General features: G+C 36.8%; 1 protein-coding gene across 1 annotated transcript in view; it reads right to left on the bottom strand.

Moving 5' to 3' along the window:
* The window catches only part of LOC120637087 (SUN domain-containing ossification factor), a 117,186-nt gene that overhangs the window by 80,307 nt on the left and 22,415 nt on the right, over nucleotides 1-14,464 (bottom strand). The gene's annotated exons all lie outside the window — the stretch shown is intronic.

Genomic DNA, 14,464 nt, shown 5'->3' with positions numbered 1-14,464 from the left:
ATTCTAGTTTTAAGTTTCTCTATCAATTTTTAAATTGTGCTCGCTTGTCTATTTGTTTGTCGCAGAAACAATTGATTTTCAGCTTGTGAACTTTTTTCTTAGATACTTCTGATTATTGTATATATTTTATCTCTCACAGGCACTGTCACTGAAAACAAATATTAGAGCATTGAACAATCATTCTGCTCCAATGCGGTTTGGAGGGCTTTAACGATTATTGTCACTTGCTTCTGCTCTCCGAGGCACGCGGGTAAATAACGGGCCACCACCGGCGAACCAATATTCATATTTCTAATCACAGTAAGGTACTTTAAATAGCCGCAACTTTCGGACCGGAAATTGGCAGTATTTCACATTTAATGCTATCGCACGGTATAAAATTTACACAGTGTTTTATTGAATCGCGAAAACTAACTGTGCCATCACACGCCTCGTTAACCTCGAGACTGGAACAATAAAATAACTATTAAAGCTTATCGCGTGGCAAAATTACGTCCTGTCAGTGAAAATTATTTTACAGCTGCGAAACAATCGATAAAGCGAAACTATAACCAGCGTTTCCCCACACTAGTAAAGACTCAATCAGTGTCGTTAGGGAAACAATAAAGGCATAGTAAAACCGACGTTACTGTTGACCATAAAGTGCTTAACAAGCGATAGATGTCAGATAGTTGCATTTGTAATGCAACCAATGCAACTCGAATAACTCGGAAAATCATGGAGTTCCACTTTCGAATTCGAACAACTTGGGAAATTCATAAAGTTCCATTTTCGAGTTCGAAAAACTTGGGAAATAGACGGAGTTCCACTGTCGAGTTCATTTAACTTGGAAAATTTATAGAGTTGCCCTTTCAAGTTCGAATAACTTCGGAAATTCAAAGAGTTCCACTCTCAAGTTTTGTTTTTATTACCACGCATTTACAAGCTTTTATTTAACTTGTCATCTGAGCTCTGTGATGTAATCATTATCATCATTATCCCACCTGCCCACTACTGGGTACGGGTCTCTTCAGAATGAAAAAGATTAAGGCCATAGTCTCGCTGGTCAAGTGAGGATTGGAAGACTTGAGAACATTATAGAGAACTCATAAGACGTGGATTTCTCACGATGTTTTCCTTTGCCGTTAAATCAAGTGATATTAAATTACTTAAAATACACATGACTTCGAAAAGTTACTGGTGCGAACCCCAGCAGGTTCGAACTCGGCCCGCCGAAAGTGAAGCCGAAAGTGAAACCAGTTGGCTATCGACGCTTTATTATCTTGTGGTGGAATGAATGAATGAGTGAATGAATACACTTTTATTGAACTATACAATTACGCAATAAGGTAGAGGGTACAATTTGGCGGCCTAATCGCTATATAGCGATCACTTTCAGGCAAAGGTATACGAAAAAATGGTACCACATATATATATGTAAAATATAATGATTTAACTAAATAAACATAAATTACACATATAACTTTGTACATTTAAAACAACCCGTTAAAGATTTATACAAAAATATATAATATTTGTTAATTTTATAATTTTTATAGTATTTCCACCCACACTGGGAGGAAATATGAATTGTATAAATTCAAAATTTAAAAACCAGCTAAACTCAACAGTTTCATTCCAAACCGACGCATCAGATGTTTCACAAGGAAAAAAAAGGCCCCGTGTTTATAAAAAGTTATTCAACTTCGGATCAGACAAAATCATAATAAAAAGTGAAGTCAATAGATGAAAAGTGAATGCTAAATTATAAAGTTTCGAGCAGATGGTTATCACTAAACAATATTTATTCTTGGAATCGCTTAATTGTTGGTTCACTTTCTTTCCGGTTCGATCATTTAACTGCAACCTCGAGTTCAAGCTTTTTAGTAGACACTTAGGTATTAAAGTAGCTCAATAGAATTTACTTACTATACAATTTTGTAGGGTTCGTCGTTTTAGTTGAGGGTAGGATAAAATAGTTGGAAAATCCTAAAGTGCACGCCTCATAATCTCATTCATTACAATAAATTTGAGATTATTTGTAAATAACAATTAAACTACATCGAATTATAACGTGATAATTAATAGGCTTCTATTCCTCAAAATACTGAAGGCTATAAAAAAAAACCAACTCGATAAGTGAAGTATTTCCCTCGTTATCGTGACCACAAGATACGGGATCCGCACATACAGACGCACAAGGACGTCCAAGACAGAACTTTTTTTAAACAATTTTTCAATTAGTTAAAATAATAAAAAGAGATTTAAAAATATCATGAGTTTTAAAAACAGTGTTTTTCTGACCATTTGTCTATTTATATTCACTTATAAAAGCAATAAAGAATAAAAAAAGTGACATGTTAAGTTGCAGAATCTCTCGGTTTGTGTAAACTGACAGTAATACCCACCTCAACGCTTCGCTTATGAGGCGTGCAATATGATATGAATGAATACATAGATGATAAAAACGCGTAGACAATCTAACACTGCATACGCCATGAAGGTTAAATATTTTAATTAACTTGGAAATTCGATTTTTAATTGTGACATTTTATTTGTTGGCTATTTGATTTACTTTATATCATTTTAAATAGATAGGCCCACTACCGGGTCTCCTTCCACATTGATAAGGGGGTTAACGCCTTAGTACACCACGTTGGTCCAGTGCGGATTGGTACATAGACAATTAATTGAATCATTTGAACTATTTTGTTAGTTACATTCAAAATTCATTTATTTCAAGTAGGCCTAATACAAGCACTTTTGAAACGTCAAGTCTGTCCGTGTGTAGTGACTCTATCACCGGTTAGGAAAACAGATTCTACCCAGAAGAAGCCGGCAAAAAACTCAGCAGTTGCTCTTTTCCAACATCAAAAATTTACATTTTAACATTCATTTTTCTATCTTGTGAGAGATGAAAGCGGAGCCGGATTCTTCCAAGCAACCTTGTCTGAAATTAAGTAGGTACCATTAAGTCTATGTTATACATAATAACAACGACTTTTTAATTAGACTTCGTATTTTTGTAGATCAACTTTATACCTTTAATAGCTGTTGCCCGCGACTTCGTCTGCGTTTGTTTTTTGTTTTTCGAAAGACGTGTGGCATTCAATTTAGGTGTAATTCTACTGAAATTTTTAAGTTGTGTATATCAAAAAAAATATATTGATTCACATAATAAACAATATCAAAAAAGAACTGTCTAATCAATCTCAGCTCCTGATATCACTTACAAAGAATAGTAATCGTTAAAGGTAAAATCGAAATCGCATTATTAGTTGATTCATATGCTAAAGGTAACGAAGAACATTTCTGACAACTTTTATTTAGTCCTAGCACTGATGGCCTTATAAATGTGGCAGCACTTTATGTGTTTAGGATAGCTAAGCCTTAAATGACAGGTTCGCTGCCGTCCGCTGGGGAGTTCGGTCCTCTGTCTCCAATCACATTCATCAGATCTACAGGAAATTTTGGCAAAATTAAACAGACATTACAACCTCTAAAGTACAAAAGTTATATTTAAATCGGTTATCATTTGACGGCGTTTGGTGTAAAATCGTCAAACACTTTCGTTCCTACTCCCAAAAGAACTGAGCCTAATTTCAGGATAAAAAGTTTCCTATATTACTTCTAATACCTTTAGGAATATGTGTTTAAAGTTTCATGAGGATCGGTTAAGTAGTTTTTGCGTGAAAGCGTAGAAAACAAACTTACACTCACATTCATAATATTAGTAGGGATAGGGATGTATTTGGTACAAGTCTAACATTAAATCTAAATCGAAGAATTAAATAAAAATACAATCGTCATCATCACAACAACCCATTACCGGCCCACTACAGGGAACGGATCTCCTCCCACAATGAGAAGGGGTTAAAGCCGTAGTCCACCACGCTGGCCCAGTGCGGATTGGTGGACTCCACATACATTTGAGAACATTATGGAGAACTCTCGTCTCTCAGACATAACTTAGAATTGTTAGAGGTGCGTGCTGGGCTTCGAGCTCGATCCCCCGAAAGTGAAGTCGACCTACCCACGGCGCTATGACAACTTGAAGCTTCAGTTTTTTTATAATTTTATATTAAAACCACTAACGAGGTTTTTAAGTTGTAGCAAAAAGCAAGTTTAATCAAAACTCGTTTTGTCTATCAGCAAGCTCATTATTAAATCAAAGGTATGTGTGATAGTCCGCCAATCCGATATTAAAACAGCGTGTCGTTGCAGTAGCGGGCTAACCCGCTAGGGGTATATGGCCGAAACATTAAACTCATATTTTTCTCATTTATTTTTCCGTATCAAGTTCTCTCTCCTTGTCAAGTTCACTTGGCAAATCCGTGACGCCAATCAAGGCTATACCTGAAAATCAGCGCTGCAGTTGTCAAATACTGCAGCAGCATGCTGAGGTAGCAGCCTTTTCAGCTGAAGCACCTTTTGATAAGGCATTTAGTTTGTAAAATAGTGTATAATTCGTTTTCATTAGTTTTAATGTCATTAGTAATTAGTTTTCAGTAGTTTACTTATGTGTGGAAGCTGAATAAAGTTTATTATTATTATTTTGGAAGTGTTTGTATTTCTCTATTATTATTATTATTTTATCCCTAATCAGTATCTACGCAGCGTAGAACCGAAATGCTAAACCTTTTTTTCTCGCCTAATTAATGAATTACCCACTGATGTACTCGTACGAGACGATATTAATCCTTGTAATATTAAGAAAAAGCTGAAATCCCATTAAGCCACTTATGATCATTTATACACATGTTAAACCGGCATTAATGTTCTGAAGTTAACGTACATAGACCTAATTCTCATATGTTACAAACCTGGCTGACTTGATGATGCTGACTTTAAATATTTTTTTTATGTAAATATATAAATAAATAAATTGCTTGGCGGTAGCATGTAGCTACAGCTAAACAAAACCAGACAAGAGAAATTCCAGATATTATAAATTTCCTCATTGCGCCTGCAGGGTATGGAACCCGGGAACACTCACTTGTTAACTTAAAAAAAAGTATCATTCCAGCTCATTGCAATCATAACAAGAAAAAAAATTAAACTTTTAAGCCCGCCAACCCGCATTGTAATAGAGTGGCGGAGAGAAACTCTTTACCTCTCTCTCAAATGATCATGGATACCTGCGCGTAGCAGCTGTGCAGCCAGTGGTTTAAGAATGATGACAAATTGACTTTATACTTACTATACTAGGTCTAGACTTCTGCGTATAAGCAAAGCGCACGTTAAGCCATCGGTATCAGTTATTATAACTAATTTGTTATAGTTTAAGCCCGCCAAGACGCATTGGAATAGAGTGTTGGAGTGAATCTCTTTACCCTCTCTTCCATGAGGAAGGACACCAGTGCCCAGCAGTGGGAAAAGCAACATGAATTGGAATCTACGCTGCATCGTACCGGAACGCCAAATCTCTTTCCAATTTGTGGTTTAAACTTCAATAATATCCGACCACCACTTATTAACACTGGCGATACCAAACAGCAGAAGGACTGACTCCCACACTGTGTATCAATAAAAAAAATTTAACCAGTTACTTTAGTACGAATTTAATTATTAAAATTTTATTTCACATAATTTCTTTTTTCTGTATTCAGTATGTACATTGATTTGTGGGACACTTATTTGAATTCTGAAGGGTTGGCTGCGGAAGGGCAAGGTTAATATAGTGATAGTATTTTTTTTTTAATATCTCCTTTAGCTAAAGTAAATTAAACCTCGTTGAAAAATATATGCAAGATGTGGTCTAAAAGTATGAATGAATGAATACACTTTAATTGTACACAAAAGAAAAAAGTAGTTACAGAGATATAAATACATATCAAGTACCTATACATAACAAGTTACGCTTACTTTGGGGTTAGATGACGATGTGTGTATTGTCGTAGTATATTTATTTATTTATTTATCTACGAATCAAATTCGTTTCTAAAAAAATCGACTCCAATAATAAATTGCTTATACACGTAACGTATCTTAAAGTCTTCCTTCTTCCCGGATACGATGGTATCCACGAGATTTCCCCACGAAAAAAAAAAAAAAAGGCCTGTGTAATTTATGTAGATATTTTAACTATCTATATGTTTGACGCTGTCTTTAGTTACAAAGGCGTCGGACGAACGCGTACTTTAATATGATAAGGAAAAGGTTAATTTTACCCTGTGGGTTACGATACTCTAAACTATCGAGGTTTGCGAGTTGAGCAGTCTCGTACTAAAGGACGAACGCGTGCTTTAATATAAGAAGCAAAAGGTAAATTTTACTCTGTGGTCACGATACTCATAAACTATCGAAGTATGCGAGTTGAGCAGTCTCGTACTAAGGGTAGTGTACATTACCATTAGCGCTTTCAGCCACCTGTGGATTTTCGCGTTATCTCGGAAAAGCGCTTCCAAGCGACATTGGCCACTAAGTTCAGCAGCACACTGGCGACAGTTGCGTGACCAAGGCCCAAAAGCGGCGCGTGTACAGCGAGATTTATTATTGCGATTCAGTTTATCATTTCACTTTCAAAATCGTGTCGGATTATACTCCGTTCGGTTCTGCTATTTTAGATTTGACATTTGCAGTCCATTCATAATTATTGTTATTCTTCATTTGACAGCCGGTTGGCGCAGTGGGCAGCGACCCTGCTTTCTGAGTCCATGGCCGAGGGTTCGATTCGTGCAACTGTTTGTGTGATGAACATGGATGTTTTTCAGTGTCTTAGTGTATATTATAAGTATTTATGTGTAATATGTTCATAAAAATATTTATCAGCGACCCATAACACAAGCTACGCTTACTTTGGGGGCTAGATGGCGATGTGTGTATTGTCGTAGTAGGTATATTTATTAATTATTTATTTATTCTTATAAAACTGCAAGTCTGTCTTAACATTCGCATTAAATCTTCTTTTATGAGTGCTTTTGCAGTTAATATTCTTGTAACTACAACACGATGGGCCTAATAACCCTCTTACAATTTTCCTCCAGATTTGTAGTAGTTTTATACAACTCCGACTAATAAAAAATTTTACGTCTGTCCATATTGCATGTTGAAATAGCCGAGGTGCATGATCAAACAAGGCACCATTTAGGGCAAAAGAGAAATGGGTCACAGAAAACATCATGTTGAATAGATGTCTTGACGGCCGACTGGCGCAGTGGGCAGCGACCCTGCTTTCTGAGTCAGACGCAGTGGGTTCAATTCCCACAACTGGAAAATGTTGGTGTGATGTCTGGGTGTTTATCCCTATATTGTAAGTATTTATGTATCTATTACATCATTAAAATATTCATCAGTCATTTTAGAACCCATAACATAAGCTATCCTTACTTTGGGGCAAGATGGCGATGTGTATTTATTTATTTATTTATTTATGTTTCTGACATCACTATACGAATCTGTCAAATAGAGAACAATAAATCGTACGGAGTGCACTCAGTGAGCTGTAGAAATTGTGTGGGAGCCAGTCGTAGGGTCCCATGGCAGATTGGCCGGCTTTCCCCGAGATACCCGTAAACAACTCTGCCTATACATTTGAAATAACATAAGCGCACGGATTGTTTATGCCACCGTATTTAGATTTAAGATTGGTTGTAAAATTTTAATAGGCTCGCTATGAGATTTACAGGAACAATTATCTGTATAGTGGTAATGTGATTGAGATATCGGTGGACACTCGAAAGTCAAGTGTGCCCGGGGACTTTTACTAGTTATAAATTTCACCCACGGCTCTTGTGCTAATGGGATTCTCGGCCTGTACTTATGTCAAAACTGATATCAATAAACTCGGGTTACTCGCGTAAGGGTGCATTCAAATTAGCCGCCATAAGCTGGTCTACAAAGTGAAAAACATAAAGCAGATTTGTGGTGCGCGGCGGTTGAAAAGCTGCGCCTGCGCTTTAAGTCGGATAAACGTAACGGAAATTTCATCAACAATTTCACGTGTAAATCTGTCTAAAGGCAGTGATGCTTCCGCATTGAGATAAGAGAACATTTTAGCGTAGTTTGTCCTCTCAGCTGCTCGCTGCACTCCACTCCACTAACATCTCATATTATGAGCTTACCCATAGTTAAACCACCCATACATAACTTCTCCGCTTGAATGCTGTCCACCGAATCTAAGCGGAAAGGAGTGTGGAAGTTACGATATCCGACTGATCATTTACAAAATATCTCCTCCTTTCTACTCGTTTTCGCTTTCCTTAAAACCTTGCCAGCGTGTAAAACAAGCGGAGAACAAACCGCTACCACGTAGCAAAGCATCATAATCTTTTCGTCGTTAACATCTTTGTATACTCATTGGGAGTAACGGCACGCAAGCAATGCTGAGCTAGCCTACCGCGCACCGCACAAGTCGTCATCCGCAAGGGGTAGACTCCGAACTCTCGACATCACACCCTTTCGTTGCCTTGTCAGCCACTCATTTAGACTCACTATGTAATCATTATATGTACATTAAATGTTTTTCAAAAAGGTATACGTGTAAGGCGACAATGGAATGTGCCATGATTACCCAGGCATGAGCTGCTCGTAACCTCGAGGTCGCGGCTATTTTATTCCGATTACATAGCCATACTATGAATGAAGATCAGATAAGATGACATATAATACATATAGCCCGTAGCTAGCCAGTATATCTTAATTAAAAATGTTCACGTCGTTCAGCCGTCATCATAGTTCAAGCAGTGGGGGTATTTTGTATTACATAATGTGGTACATATAATCTGTACCAAAACATCTAATCCATACAATATCAAAACAGAAAGATTGGATGGATGTTTGTTAATCAATCAAGCCAGAACGGCGGAATGAATCTGGACGAAATTTAAGACAGAGATAGATTATAGTCAAGAATAGCAGATAGGCTACGTGTTGTTCCGGCAAACTTTTCTGCTTTTTGTTTTGTGTTCCACAGAGGAAACGATCAAAATATTTTTTTGCACGGTAGGAGTTTAGGGTTCAGAGAATAACATAGACATACATCAAGCATGCAGGAAGTCGCGGGTACCAACTAGTATTTACATAATTATTCCACATTTATATGGTCCAGGTGTCACCTACTCCGTGTTAAAGTATATCCTTAATACTGCAACACAGAATTTCAGCCGGAACCCATATGGTGTAAATGCCATTTTTTTTATATTTTACTTCAAGTAAGCCCTTGACTACAACCTCACCGGGTAAGTGATAACGCAGTCTACATGATAACGGGGTAATCTGTTAAGGGTACGGCATTCGTATTAAATTGTTTTCTACGTGACAACGTACTGGAATGCTAAATCACTTAGCTACACGTCTTCGTCGCTAGGATGGTAACTAGCAACGGCCGAAGCCTCCCACCGGAAAATACGGAAATTATAAATTTCCAAATATCAAACGAAAGGGATCGAATCCGGGACCTCCCACTTAAAAACCATACAGACTCGCGTCCACACGTTCTCGCACACAGTCGCACGCCAAGCCCCTTGCGTCCACTTACGCCGCCCAGCACAAGCCGCGTACAACCATTACGTCCAGTCGGAACCATTGTTAGATCGCTTTCATTTGTTGCAGACAACCGGCCTGTCTGTTTGTGACATAAATGAGTGCCCGTTTAAGCCTATCTGTACACCGAGAGCCGGTAAGCCTTATGGTCGAAGTGTTTATACAGGTACTTTACCACGCGCGCCACACCGCTCCGCACCGTTGGTTCAGATCGTAGTATTTTCTTCGACCAAAAACTCACTACAAACGTCTGAGGACGCATCGCATCGGCTGTTGACAATGTTGTCCTCATCATAGAAAGCACTAGAATTAGATTGCAAAACGAGACTCATGGCGAAGCGTCGGATGCAGTATAACAAATTAAGCTGTTGTTCCCGACAGTAATCTTTTATTCAGTAAACTAATGATTTAACCAGGTTAACCTAAAATTACCAGTCTTTTTTTCCTGATTCAAAGGTTGCCGGGCAGAGATCGCTATTAAACGATAAGGCCACCTCTTGTATTCTACTTGTTTCTTTATGTTTTTGTTTTTATTATATTTTGTATATTATGTTGTGGTAAAGAGTTTAATAATTATAATAGTAAACATATATAACATCCTTTGAAACAAAAGGGAATCGTCAAAAGACGTCTTCAGGTATATGATTGCTGGCAGAACACTAATAAAACAAATGTTACGAAGTTAGGATCTGAAAAAATACTGCACTATTAGGTCACCGGCTCTTAGACTATCAAGTGTCCGTTTATGGCTATCTAGTATCATACGCGTTTACACTCCCGCCTCCCTATCTATCAGGGAAAGTTGATTTTCCATATCGAGTGCATTATTACGAATGGCCCCTTTATGCTGACAGCTAAATGGTAAGAATGGTGACCCCGAAACATGGGTACGGTTGTTGTTCGAGCTTGGATAATTGATACCGAATTTATCGCTGCCAACGATCGCACGGGTTTTACCTCCCTGCAAGGCTAGAACGGGCAGGAGACATTTTCTCCTCGCGGAAAGGACTATTTTTTTTTTAATTTACATCCATACTTCAACATATTCATGAGGTTATGTCAGGGCGTAAGCAATTAAAAAAGCTTGACCCTTATAATTATAATAAAAACACCATAATCTGTCTTAGGATTCTAACAGTCATATTAAAAGATCGTCAAGTGAATAATTCTATTATAATCATTGAATTAAGAACATACAGAATCCTCATTTAGGCATTTTGGTAAGCAGTGTATTGTGTCCTAAAACAGTGAAACGCCCCGCGCACGTCACATGAAACCCACGGAATGTTGCTAGTTCACAAACTTTTTCCCATTTTTCTCATTTTATGGTTAACGTTTAGAACATTAGAGGTAAAATTATTAATGTCAATTGCATAATGGTATGAAATTCTAATATTGGATTCAAGAGTTAAATTGTCATCAAAATAAATACAGGTTACATATTAAACAGCCCACTAATCTGCATTGGGACAGCGTGATGGGCATATGCTCTAAAACTGTCCGTCTAAAATACAGAGGGAGGAGGACTGCGCCCCAAAGTGGTACATTACTAGTAGTATTTAGTGGTACTGATGATTTCATTTTATATTCGCTCGATTAAAATTCCGGTTTTAAAATTATATAAAAATTACTACAGCTTCTGTACGTTTAAATCTGGGGGAGTTTCCTACCAAATATGGTATTGTAAGACAGTAAAAGTCATTTAAATTTATAAAGTGACCAGAATTCCTTTTTTTTGCGAGACAATCTTGAAAAGTCCTCAAGGTATACAAACTATAAACGAATCTATTTATATACAATCTAAAAAAACAATATCTTTTTCTATAGAGAAAATAATTGCATATGACTGTCCAATTTAGTAAAGTTTTGAGATTTCTGTACGGAAGAGTTAGCGTAAAAAAGAAGAAAAAAAACTCTCCAGTAACAGCAATAAATCTTATTTTGTATGTCACTGATCACTAACACTATTATTAATATATTTTTTATTTTATTTTTATTAACATTTAAAATTAATTCCTCAAAACACGAGGGAAAATTTATACAAAAATATGTGTATTTTATATTAAGACTTCATTGGATCAATTTAAAATTATAATTATTTATTAATGGAATCTATAATAGGTTCAATGAGGTCGTGATTTTTGTTTGATATTTATTTACCATATTATTCATATTTTATATATAATAAAAGAATTCGTGGCATAATAAGTTATTCACAGGATTGACAAAATTAGTTTAAGATCGAGGGCTTGGACGGTTGGACGATTATAAGACAGAAATAATATTTTATGTACCATTAAAATAATATATAAACAAAAAGACAAGGTGAAACATTGTTATTTTTGTACACTTTATATGTACACCACGAAAAGCATGGCATTCAAAAGGCGGCCTTATCGCTTAGTAGCTATCTCTTCCAGGCAACCTTAGGATTTGAACATTTAGGAACATGAAAACGAATAAGTATGCTTACGTATGAATAGTAATAGCAGCAAATAAATAATTATAAATTTCGAATTTTGTCATGTATACATGGCCACCCCAGTAATACAAATTTAGTAGCAACAGTAAAACCTATTACTTTATATGGGGGATATGTTAATCACTCGTATTTATTATGTTGTCGCATGAATAAATCAAAAGCCAAGGAATAATGTGGAGATATCCAGCTTTATTGAAACGGCAACTTTCTGCTGAAGCTGTTAGTTTCTTATTATATGGTAATACCATGCTAATGTCAAGATGAAGCTTATCATTAGTGTTGCCAGCAATCAATATTTTTCTAGGATTGTCACGTCTATTTCCTGAGCTTTCTACTCGTAGAGTGTGAGTTCGAAATAATTATATTTGTTAAGAATTTAGGTAGTAAATATATTAACATATTTGTTTAATGGGTAACCGACTAATTTTGCTCTAATAAAAATAATAGTTTAAGAAAAACTAAAAATCACGCTTTTATAAATAAACTAAACTAAAAGGTACCAAGCGTGTTTTATAGTTTTTTTTTGAGAAAGTATGGATGGTGAAAACTGTATTCTGATCTGACGTCACCACATTCGCACACTTTCTTATAATGGGCATCAATAGCGCAATGTCCTAGAATACCATTAATATTAAGCTTAATTTGCTATACTCCACCAAAAGCGAGAAAATCTGTGAGGCGTAGTAATATCTTTAATCTTTATACTTCACACCAAACAGATCTTCCGCAGTGTACTCTCTACGCACGTTTCGCTCCGACACTGGAGCATCCTCAGGAGATGTGGACTATCGTTCATTGGACTTGCTTTATCGGCGAAAGAAAACATTGTGAGGAAACGAAGAGTTTTCATAACGTTCTCAAAGGCGTGTGAAGGCTAACAATACGCACATGGCCAGCGTGGTTCGGCTTGGCAATTTTTCAATGTAAAAGTATAAAGACTGATGAAACTATAAATGGCACCTTACAGATTCTCCATGAAAATCCGCAAGATCATGGAATACCGCAAAGTAACTGTTCCATCCAGTATGTCCCAGAATATCCGAAACTGTTGGCAGCCCCACTTATCACCCAGCCTGGCAATGAGACACTGCGAACATATTGTGGACGCGACACGATTTCTCGCTACATTTACATTAGACATCGGTACACGGTGTTACAAAGTGAATATACACTACCCTTAGTACTATCCACTACAAGCTCGCTAGTCGCAAGTGAGGATGGTTTTCAAAAAATCATCAACATAAAAAACCATGGAAATCTTATTGACGAGACACTGGAAATGGCATTTAACAAGCACGCCTTAGTAACGCTTTGCATAGTGGCAGAAAGAAGTTTACCAATTTATTTAGCAGACACTTATTGCATACACTTGCCACCAAAATAGCAGTTCTTGGCCGGTCCGGGAGGTCGAGAGAGGTCGCCTGAAAATCAGCGCTGTAGCACAGATCACAAAACCACTGCTACAGCATAACGCTGAGGCGATACTCTGTTTGGGAGAAACAACACCACAGATATGTCACTCCCAACATAAAATAATATTTGATTGTTTTTAGCTTATTTAATTTTTACTAGCTGACCCGTGCAACTTCGTCTGCACCAAATCGGTTATTACCGGAAAACACGAATAAAATGAAATTTTCTAAAAATGAATCCTAGCTAGATCGACTTATTGCCCCCGAAACCCCCTGTATACTAAATTTGATGAAAACCGTTGGAGCTGATTCCGAGATTCCAATTACGAGTATATATATACAAGAATTGCTCGTTCGCTCGCAATTTTTCGTTATTTTTTTTTATAGTTTAAGTCCTCATTAATATGTTTTTGTGTACTCTATATGTTAATTCCTATGTGTTGTTTTTTTCCCAAATGAAAATATTTATTATTATTATTATTCATTTAGCACTTAATGCATAGACAACACTTATATCGTACCGTAAAACTTGTACGCCGTACACGAATGCTCATTTTAAACTTTTTTTTTTTTTCAATGACGTACACTAGAAGCTCCAGAGCGTAAGAGGCAACGCAGTTTAAAAATTACAATGATGTCGCTAACTGTTACAAATGTTTTGTTAAAATTCGAGTGCTTTGTCTCGTTCGCAGCTACAAGTTAACGCGTACACAACATTTCTAGTGTCCTGTCATTAAGATTTCTATGTTAACAACCCATTAGCGTCCCACTACAGGCAAGGGGGTCATCCTAGAATAAGAAGGGTTTAAGGCCGTAGAAAACCACGCTGGTCAAGTGTGGATTGGTGGACCTCATACGCCTTTGAGAACATTATGAAGATCTCCTAACGATGTTTTCCTTCAACGTTAATGCAAGTGATACATAATTGCTTAATAAATTGATAATAAATAGGCGTTACTTGATAGCCACTTTCAAACGCGCGGAACAAACTCGCGGACGGACCGGCTACACATACAATTTTTCACATCGCGAAACTCAGTAGGTACCAGCGATTGACCAGCACGCTAAATCCATTTTTCTCAGACTTAATTTTTTTTTTTCGATACTC

This window comes from Pararge aegeria, chromosome 3 (genome assembly GCF_905163445.1).
Source record: "Pararge aegeria chromosome 3, ilParAegt1.1, whole genome shotgun sequence".
Lineage (NCBI taxonomy): Eukaryota > Metazoa > Arthropoda > Insecta > Lepidoptera > Nymphalidae > Pararge > Pararge aegeria.
Note: the sequence above shows the minus strand (reverse complement) of the source record. Positions and strands in the feature narration are given on the sequence as shown.